The sequence below is a fragment of the Triticum aestivum genome, chromosome 1A, assembly GCF_018294505.1.
Source record: "Triticum aestivum cultivar Chinese Spring chromosome 1A, IWGSC CS RefSeq v2.1, whole genome shotgun sequence".
Lineage (NCBI taxonomy): Eukaryota > Viridiplantae > Streptophyta > Magnoliopsida > Poales > Poaceae > Triticum > Triticum aestivum.
Window position 1 is genome coordinate 577,471,082 of NC_057794.1, and position 9,811 is coordinate 577,480,892.

General features: G+C 52.7%; 1 pseudogene; it reads left to right on the plus strand.

Moving 5' to 3' along the window:
• The first annotated feature begins 8,495 nt into the window (after positions 1 to 8,495).
• LOC123182149 (uncharacterized) lies at positions 8,496 to 9,268 on the plus strand (annotated as a pseudogene).
• Positions 9,269 to 9,811: the final 543 nt, after the last annotated feature.

A 9,811-nucleotide genomic window follows, 5' to 3' on the forward strand; every position in this document is an offset into this window, starting at 1 on the left:
TCAGCTTTGCTCTGCCAGACGTTCACAACATCTGGTGTTGCTCCAGCAGCAGGCCTGGCACCCAGCGGTGCTTCCAGAACGTAATTTTTCTATGCAGCAATGAGGATAATCCTCAAGTTACGGACCCAGTCCGTGTAATTGCTACCATCATCTTTCAACTTTGCTTTCTCAAGGAACACATTAAAATTCAACGGAACAATAGCACGGGCCATTTATCTGCAATCATACATAAACAAGCAAGATACTATCGGGTACTAAGTTCATGATAAATTTAGGTTCAATTAATCATATTATTTTAAAGAACTCCCACTTAGATAGACATCCCTCTAATCCTCTAAGTGATTACGTGATCCAAATCAACTAAACCATGTCCGATCATCACGTGAGATGGAGTAGTTTCATTGGTGAACATCACTATGTTGATCATATCTACTATATGATTCACGTTCGACCTTTCGGTCTCCGTATTCCGAGGCCATATATGTATATGCTTGGCTCGTCAAATATAACCTGAGTATTCCGCGTGTGCAACTGTTTTGCACCCGTTGTATTTGAACATAGAGCCTATCACACCCGATCATCACGTGGTGTCTCAGCACGAAGAACTTTCGCAACGGTGCATACTCAGGGAGAACACTTCTTGATAATTTAGTGAGAGATCATCTTATAATGCTACCGTCAATCAAAGCAAGATAAGTTGCATAAAAGATAAACATCACATGCAATCAATATAAGTGATATGATATGGCCATCATCATCTTGTGCTTGTGATCTCCATCTCCGAAGCACCGTCATGATCACCATCGTCACCGGCGCGACACCTTGATCTCCATCGTAGCATCGTTGTCGTCTCGCCAATCTTATGTTTCCACGACTATTGCTACCGTTTAGTGATAAAGTAAAGCATTACAGCGCGATTGCATTGCATACAATAAAGCGACAACCATATGGCTCCTGCCAGTTGCCGATAACTCGGTTACAAAACATGATCATCTCATACAATAAAATTTAGCATCATGTCTTGACCATATCACATCACAACATGCCCTGCAAAAACAAGTTAGACGTCCTCTACTTTGTTGTTGCATGTTTTACGTTGCTGCTACGGGCTTAAGCAAGAACCAATCTTACCTACGCATCAAAACCACAACGATAGTTTGTCAAGTTGGTGCTGTTTTAACCTTCGCAAGGACCGAGCGTAGCCACACTCGGTTCAACTAAAGTTGGAGAAACTGACACCCGCCAGCCACCTGTGTGCAAAGCACGGCGGTAGAACCAGTCTCGCGTAAGCGTACGCGTAATGTCGGTCCGGGCCGCTTCATCCAACAAGACCGCCGAACCAAAGTATGACATGCTGGTAAGCAGTATGACTTATATCGCCCACAACTCAGTTGTGTTATACTCATGCATATAACATCAACATATAAAACCTATGCTCGGATGCCACTGCTGGGTTTCGTAGTAATTTCAAAAAAAATTCCTACGTACACGCAAGATCATGGAGATGCATAGCAACGAGAGGGGGAGAGTGTGATCTACGTACCCTTGTAGATTGACAACGAAAGCGTTAACTTGGTTGATGTAGTCGTACGTCTTCACGGCCCGACCGATCAAGCACCGAAACTACGGCACCTCCAAGTTCTAGCACACGTTCAGCTCGATGGCGATCCCCGGACTCCGATCCAGCAAAGTGTCGGGGAAGAGTTCCGTCAGCACGACGGCGTGGTGACGATCTTGATGTACTACTGTCGCAGGGCTTCGCCTAAGCACCGCTACAATATTATCGAGGACTATGGTGGAAGGGGGCACCGCACACGGCTAAGAATATGATCGCGTGGATCAACTTGTGTCTCTAGGGGGTGCCCCTGCCTCCGTATATAAAGGCTCAAGGGGGGGAGTGCGGCCGACCAGGAGAGGCACGCCAGGAGGAGTCCTACTCCCTCCGGGAGTAGGACTCCCCCCCTTTCCTAGTTGGAATAGGATTCGCGGAGGGGGAAAAAGAGGAGAGAGAGGAGGAAGGGGGGCCGACCCCCTCTCCTTGTCCTATTCGGACCAAGGGGGGAGGGGCGCGCGGCCCATCTCTGGCCACCTCTGCTCTCTTCCATTAAGGCCCACTAAGGCCCATATACCTCCCGGGGGGTTCCGGTAACCTCCCGGTACTCCGGTAAAATCCCGATTTCACCCGGAACACTTCCGATATCCAAACATAGGCTTCCAATATATCAATCTTTATGTCTCGACCATTTCGAGACTCCTTTTCATGTCCGTGATCACATCCGGGACTCCGAACAACCTTTGGTACATCAAAATGCATAAACTCATAATATAACTATCATCGTAACCTTAAGCGTGCGGACCCTACGGGTTCGAGAACAATGTAGACATGACCGAGACACGTCTCCGGTCAATAACCAATAGCGGAACCTGGATGCTCATATTGGCTCCTACATATTCTACGAAGATCTTTTATCGGTCAGACCGCATAACAACATACGTTGTTCCCTTTGTCATCGGTATGTTACTTGCCCGAGATTCGATCCTCGGTATCCCATACCTAGTTCAATCTCATTACCGGCAAGTCTATTTACTCGTTCCGTAATACATCATCCCGCAACTAACTCATTAGTTGCAATGCTTGCAAGGCTTAAGTGATGTGCATTACCGAGAGGGCCCAGAGATACCTCTCCGACAATCGGAGTGACAAATCCTAATCTCGAAATACGCCAACCCAACATGTACCTTTGGAGACACCTGTAGAGCTCCTTTATAATCACCCAGTTACGTTGTGACGTTTGGTAGCACACAAAGTGTTCCTCCGGCAAACGGGAGTTGCATAATCTCATAGTCATAGGAATATGTATAAGTCATGAAGAAAGCAATAGCAACATACTAAACGATCGGGTGCTAAGCTAATGGAATGGGTCATGTCAATCAGATCATTCAACTAATGATGTGATCTCGTTAATCAAATAACAACTCTTTGTCCATGGTTAGGAAACATAACCATCTTTGATTAACGAGCTAGTCAAGTAGAGGCATACTAGTGACACTCTGTTTGTCTATGTATTCACACATGTATTATGTTTCCGGTTAATACAATTATAGCATGAATAATAAACTTTTATCATGATATAAGGAAATAAATAGTAACTTTATTATTGCCTCTAGGGCATATTTCCTTCAGCTGCCACGTGCGGTTGTGCTGCAGGGCGTCGAACTCCTCCCGCATCGCAGCCAGCCAATGGGGATCCCGAAGGGCGGCACGAGCGGAGGTGGGAATGGGTGATGGCGCTGATGTCGAGGCAGCGGACGCATACACGTCGGAGGAGTAGCGTGTGCTCAGCCGATGCACTCCTGCACGGGCACGGGTGATTGGGCCGGCGAGGGCGGCGGGTGCCGCGGCAGCCACAACGGCGTCGGGGGCCACAACCACAACAGGGGAGCCCGCGGCGGCAGGGGCCGCGGCCATAACGGGGGCGCCCGTGGCGGCAAGAGCCGCGACGGTGCCGGCCGAGCCAGCCATGGAGGAGGCGATGGGCGAGGTCGAGGTCGACCCCGTCGCAGGAGTAGCGGCGCCAGGTGGAGTGCCCGCGGGCTCAACCTCGAGCGAGGGGCCGGGGAACCGGGGGCCCGGTCGGACTCAACCTCGGGTAAGGGAGTCGAGAACCCGGGAGGGGGCGACAGAAGACGCCAGGCCGGGGGGTGCCGCCTCGCATCGCACCAGGTAGGGGGCGCGGGGGCTGGAGCCGGAGGAGCCGCGGACCGAGGAACCTTAAAAAAGGGAACACCGTCTCGATGAAGTACACGTGCCTCGAGGTGTACACATGATGAGTGACATGATCATAGCACCGGTAACCTTTGGTGTTGGGAGGGTAGCCAAGGAAGATGCATGTGACCGAGCGGGCTGCAAGCTTGTGTGGCGTGGTGGACGCGGTGCTAGGATAACAGAGACACCCAAATATGCGAAGACCATCATAGGACGGTGGTGTACCGAAAAGAAGGTGGTGAGGGGCGTAGTTCCACCGGGGACGACATGGACGAATGTTGACTAAGAGAGAGGCGGTGGCGAGGGCATCAGGCCAGAACCGAGCGGGCACGTTAGCGTGAAAGAGCAACGTGCGAACGCAGTCATTAAGAGTGCGGAGAATGCGCTCGGCGCAGCCGTTCTGCTGTGAAGTGTAGGGGCAAGTCAGACGGAAGGTGGTGCCGTGAGAGGCGAGAAGGGAGCAAAGAGCGACATTGTCAAACTCTTTTCCGTTATCAGTTTGGAGTGCAAGTATGGGACAACCGAACTGAGTGGTGACGTAGGAATAAAAGGTGGTGAGTGTGGGTAAAGCATCAGATTTACGACGAAGAGGAAATATCCACACATAATGAGAATAATCATTTAAAATCACCAAATAGTATAGATAGCCCGTGTTACTCGCAACGGGAGACGTCCAAACATCACTATGAATCAACTGAAATGGAAAAGTGGAAACTGAAGTATACGCAGTAAATGGAAGACGCACGTGCTTGCCCAAACACAAGCCTCACAAGTATGCTCGTCGAGCTTATTACATGAGAAAAAACTCCTAAGAATCTGACGCAAAACGGCGGGGTTGGGGTGGCCCAAGCGAGCATGCCAAAGGTCGACGCCGGCGGAGAGAGCGACGGGTGTGGAAGTGGAGGCGCCGGCGTGTACGGGATAAAGCTCGTCAGGGCTATCACATCGGTGAAGCACCATCCGGGTACGGGCGTCCTTCACAGAAAAACCAACACCGTCAAATTCAACAGTAGGAGGATTCTCACGAGTAAGACGACGAACAGATACTAAGCTAGTGACTAAGTCAGGTGAAACAAAAACGTTAGACATAGTGATAGGTGTGGAACTAGAAGGAAAACTAGTGCTACCGACATGGGTGATAGGTAAAGAGGAACCGTTGCCAACGGTGATGCGAGTGGGAGTGTGAATCGGAGTAGAGGAGGAAAGGTTACCGGGGTGAGCTGTCATGTGCGCAGTAGCACCCGAGTCCATGTACCAGTCGCCTCCACCGCCATAGTTTCTCGGCGACGACGCCAAGTGTAGGGCGGCCAGGAGGGCTGGGTCCCACGGTGCAGGTGCTGGTGGTGATAGCTGGCCTCCATAGGGCGGTGCCTGGGCGGGCGCGTCGTAGCCACCGAGGGGTGGCGGCGCGAGTGGGGCGCCGTAGGGCTGGTAGGGGGCGCCGACGAACGCCTGGTGGCCCGCTGGACGGGGGCCAAGGAGACCCGGTGCAGGAGCCCGCGGGACAGGCATGTGATAGGCGTGGACGACGCCCGTCCACGGGTTCTACCCGGTGGCCCACGGTGGAGGTGGCTGCTGGAAGTGGGGCGCCCCCCCTGCGCCCTGCGGGTGCTGCTGGCGGCGGCCCCCGCCACCCCGCCGGTTGTGCCGGCCCCTGCCACCTTGCGGCTGCTGGGGGCGCTGGGGGCGCGGGCGTCAGCGGGTAGTAGCCGGCGGGTGTTGGCGATGCGGACTGGCGGGCGGCGGCCGGAGGAGCAGGGCCGCTGCGGGTGGTACCGGCGGCGAGAGTGGTGTGCTGGACCCGCTGCTTCAGCTTCGTCATCCGGCGCTCCTCAAGTTTGAGGTACGCGACTGCGCGCTTAAAAGTGGGTTGCGACAGCAGGGTGAGGTTGGACGCCGTGTTGCCGAAGTCCTCATTAAGTCCGGCGGTGAGGGTGCTCAGCATGAGGTCGTCAGAGACCTTAGCGCCGATGTCGCGAAGCTCGTTGGCAAGCATCTTGAGCCTCATGCAGTACTCGTCGATGGTGGAGTTGTCCTGGTGACAACCGAAGAACTCCTTCTGTAAGAAAACAAGGCGCTGGAGTTTGTTGTCGGTGAAGAGCGCGTTGATCTTGGCCCACACGGTGCAGGCGTAGTCGTCCTCGGCGACGACTATGTGGAAGATGTCCTTCGAGACCGTCTGGTAGAACTAATGGATGATCGTGGCCTCGATGGCGGACCACTCCGGGTCGCCGCGCATGTACGCGCTGTCTACGGAACCGTCGATATGCTCGATGAGAGAGTACTCGCGGAAGACGAGGTTGAAGTATGTCTTCTACGCGTAGTACGACGTGCTGGAGTTGTCGAGACAGATGGGGACCTGGGCCTCAATATTGAGGTCACGGATAGCGGCGGTGGAGGGCTCGGGACCAGCGAACGGGTTGGACGAGTGGGTGGTGGAGGAGCCGGGGAAGGATGGCCACGACATGGCTGCGGCGTGCAGATGCAGGGTAGCGGCTAGGGTTGGGTTTTGGGAAGGAGGTGACAACAGCAACAGGGCGGCTGCAGCGAGAGTCGGGCGCGGCGGCAGAAGAGAGCGGCGCGCGGGTGGGAACGAAGGAAGCGGCTGCAGCGGTAGGAGACACGGGCGGGTGCAGTGGTAGTTGGCGCGAAGCAGCAGCGAAACTCAGCGCGGGCGTATGGCGGTACGAGATCCAGGCGCAGGCGTGCAGCGGCTCGTGGCGCGGGCGTGCGGGCGTACGGCGGTAGAATGGAGCGGCGTGCAACGGCGTTTGACGCGCGGGCGGAAGCGGATGGTGGGATGTGGCGGTGGCGCGTGGCGCGGCGGCGACGGCTACCTAGGGTTTGACCAAAGAGATGATATCATGTGGATAGATGATTTATAATACGATGTATTAACTAAGGTGCTGGTGCACGTATATATAATACAAGAAAGATCTCTATCTCAACTATATAAAATAGATACTCAACCGTTGATGCGTTCGATTTTGACTGGGTCGTCGCTGAGATTGGAGAGTTGTCCTTCCTCCCGGCTTTCAAGGTCAGGTGGGCTAGTGGTCCATTGGGTTCAACACATGACACACCCCTCCTTCCACCCGATGGATAGGTTTCACTGATGAATATGAAGGTTTCGCAAAGCAAAATCGTTTTCAGCAATTCACCATCAGATTTGTATATCAGATTATACAAAATTTGGATAACAATCTTTATTTGTTAAAAAAGTTTTAGATCTTTTATCAAAGTTCATCGAAAGTACAAAACATCTCAAACATAATAAAAACTATATCGAAATTCTGTGACCACCCAACAACCATTATCGCTGCCTGAACGAGCGGCCGACCCGCCGTGGTCGCCTCTCTGCTATTGAAGCCGGCTTGACATGTTGATGACAATCTAAAAGTCTTTGTGCACGTGCCCTAAGAACCAATGCCTTGGAGTCGCAGTCGTCGTCATCATTGAACCATTAAATAGATCTGAAGCAATTGGCACAAAATTTCGCAACACAGCGAGAAAACCTAACATTACTGCCTCAAGAAGTCGGTAGGAATCTACGCTGAAGCTCCGTCGAATATGTCTGAATGGACGAACTCGAGGAGGATCGAAACCCGAAAGACAAAATCAAAGAGGAAGTGCTGCCATCCGTCCAAACGCCGCACATGCAAGGACAAAATTAAAAAAAACTAAACTAAAGTACTAACCAGAGTGGAGACATCGGAATTCTCTGCCGGAGGGGCAGGTAGAGAGGAGACGAATCGATAGGCTCGTTGGTGAAGTTTGAAGGGAATAGTTTGCCGTACCCTTCAAGGGATGAGGAAGAACAACCTAATCTCTACTTGTCGTAAATTTTGATAACAATCTATTGAGCACTTGACACCAAACTTTCGGCACATGAGTTTTGTACTTTCTAGCACCGACCTCTTACGTGTAGATGAAATTAGGTGCGGTGCTACCATGTTTTTCTGTGTGCTACGTGGATCTTGCAAAGCGCTCTTATTTTGGCAGCAAGTGTCCTTTATCCATCCATAACGAAAAAGAAAAGAAAAGGACGTGGCCCTGGCCTATCCAAAGCAGATTAAGACACCAATAATTGTGGTTTTTTTCTTTCTTTTTTTGTTTTAACCAATAATTGTGTTACCATGTATACGTGGTAGAGTAGTTGTTATAGTTGGATGAAACTGTTCTTGCCTTTAAAAAAAATATAATACAACCGCTCATAACACACACACGCACTCACCCCTTATGAACACACGGCCTTCTTCCGACCGATGCCCATGTCTCATCTTGATTAAAGTTGAACTAAGAAGACTATCATTTTTTTTTCAGAGTACAAGCAAGTATAGCCTAGAGTGACCTATATGCCGCACTGCACCAACAGCACGAGCGTCAGCACGGGTGCGTCGACATCGATACTCGACACAACTAACAACTAGTATATCCATGCAGAACATCGACATCCATATCCATGCAGACACTGCAAACCTGGGGTTTGCACTGTATCTCCCATATTATTATTGTAATCCAATCATGCAACCTCAAAAGAGTACTCCAATCAGGCAAGTTGGTGAGCCAAAAAAGGGTGCATATCCTTGGCCTACCACAACCAATAATGGAAGCCACCATCCCTCATTTCAGACCCAGCCCGACACGCGACGACACGGAAGACAGAACCCTCGCTCCTTCAAATACCTGACACCCCTATCCTATCCAACGACCAAGACCCAGACGAGAGTGAGTGATAGCACCGTTAGTACCCATCCAACGACCAAGAGCGAGATGATAGTGAGTGACACTAAGCTCCACTTGCTACCTACTTGGAAAATGGCAGGCAAGGTCGTCTCCGGGAAGACCACTGCTGCCCAGCCCAAGAGCGTGGGGCGGCGGCTGTGGCGCTTGGCGCGCACCGTCGTCTACCTTCTGCGCCGCGGCGTGCTCTTGTCCGGGCGCAAGCTCGCCATGGACCTCCACCGCAGCAGGGACGCCAGCAAGGCCCTCGGCGGCTTCGTCAACTTCCAGCGCCGCCCGGCGGCTCGCACTCACTCAACCTCCGTCGCAGCGAAGCGCCGTGACGACGAAACCGCCGGCTATTGCAACAGCTACGACGCGGCCGACATCGCCAGGTGTTCGAGATGCTCAACGACGGCGGGCACCTCTTCGACGACGAGGACGGGGGTCTCGCGTGGGCGTCGCCGGCCTTCGGGCGCAGCGCGGCTACGGGCCAGCCGCGCATCACCGACTCGCTGTTCACGGCGAGCCAGGACCAGCAGGTGGACAGGAAAGCCGACGAGTTCATCAGGAGGTTCTACCAGCAACTGCGCGCCCAGAAGAGCGTCTCCGCCACGCCGGAAAACTACGGCCACGTCGTCCCAAGGCCGGTCGCCGCTTAATTTTAGAATTATGAGTGCTGGACTGCTCGAGGCGGCCGCCGGTCGCCCGGCAGCGGGAGCACAACGTTGCCATGTCTTCTTCTTCAGAAAATGTAGTAAATCACCCGCATAATGTGTAAACGACTAAACGTAAAACATTCTCCGTTTTGAATTGTGGTGGTACGCTTGTATTGCTGTGTCGCTTTGGCTATCTGTCGTTCAGGACCCGGGTGAAAGCAGGCACCAACTACAGCTGTGGGGGATACACAGTCGACAGTCCGTCCGCTCGTGACGGTTAGGGTTGGGGTGTCCCGCGATTGTGAGGCGATCCCCACTGGTCTGTCCCACGCGCCGCCGCCGTCTAGGTTTCGCTCTCTGGTCGTCAACCTCTTCCCGATCTAGATCCCCTCTTGAGATCTCGCGAGGCGCTGGGGTCAGCCACCTCGATCCATCGCTTTCCCCTGGTTTTCTTCCGCTTCAAGGCCTTCCACGGGGAGTCTTCAGGTGGATTCTTGGGCACCGAGTCTTTTTCTTTCCTAGATTGGATTCGGTGCTTCTGCAGGAGGCAGAATGGAGGGAGTAGAGGGAATGCTAAAGAAGATGAATTTGTCAGAGGCAGAGAAGAAGGGCGTGAAAATCGATTGTCGGAGAACAAAGCAGGCGGAAGGGGGGAAGGCAAAAG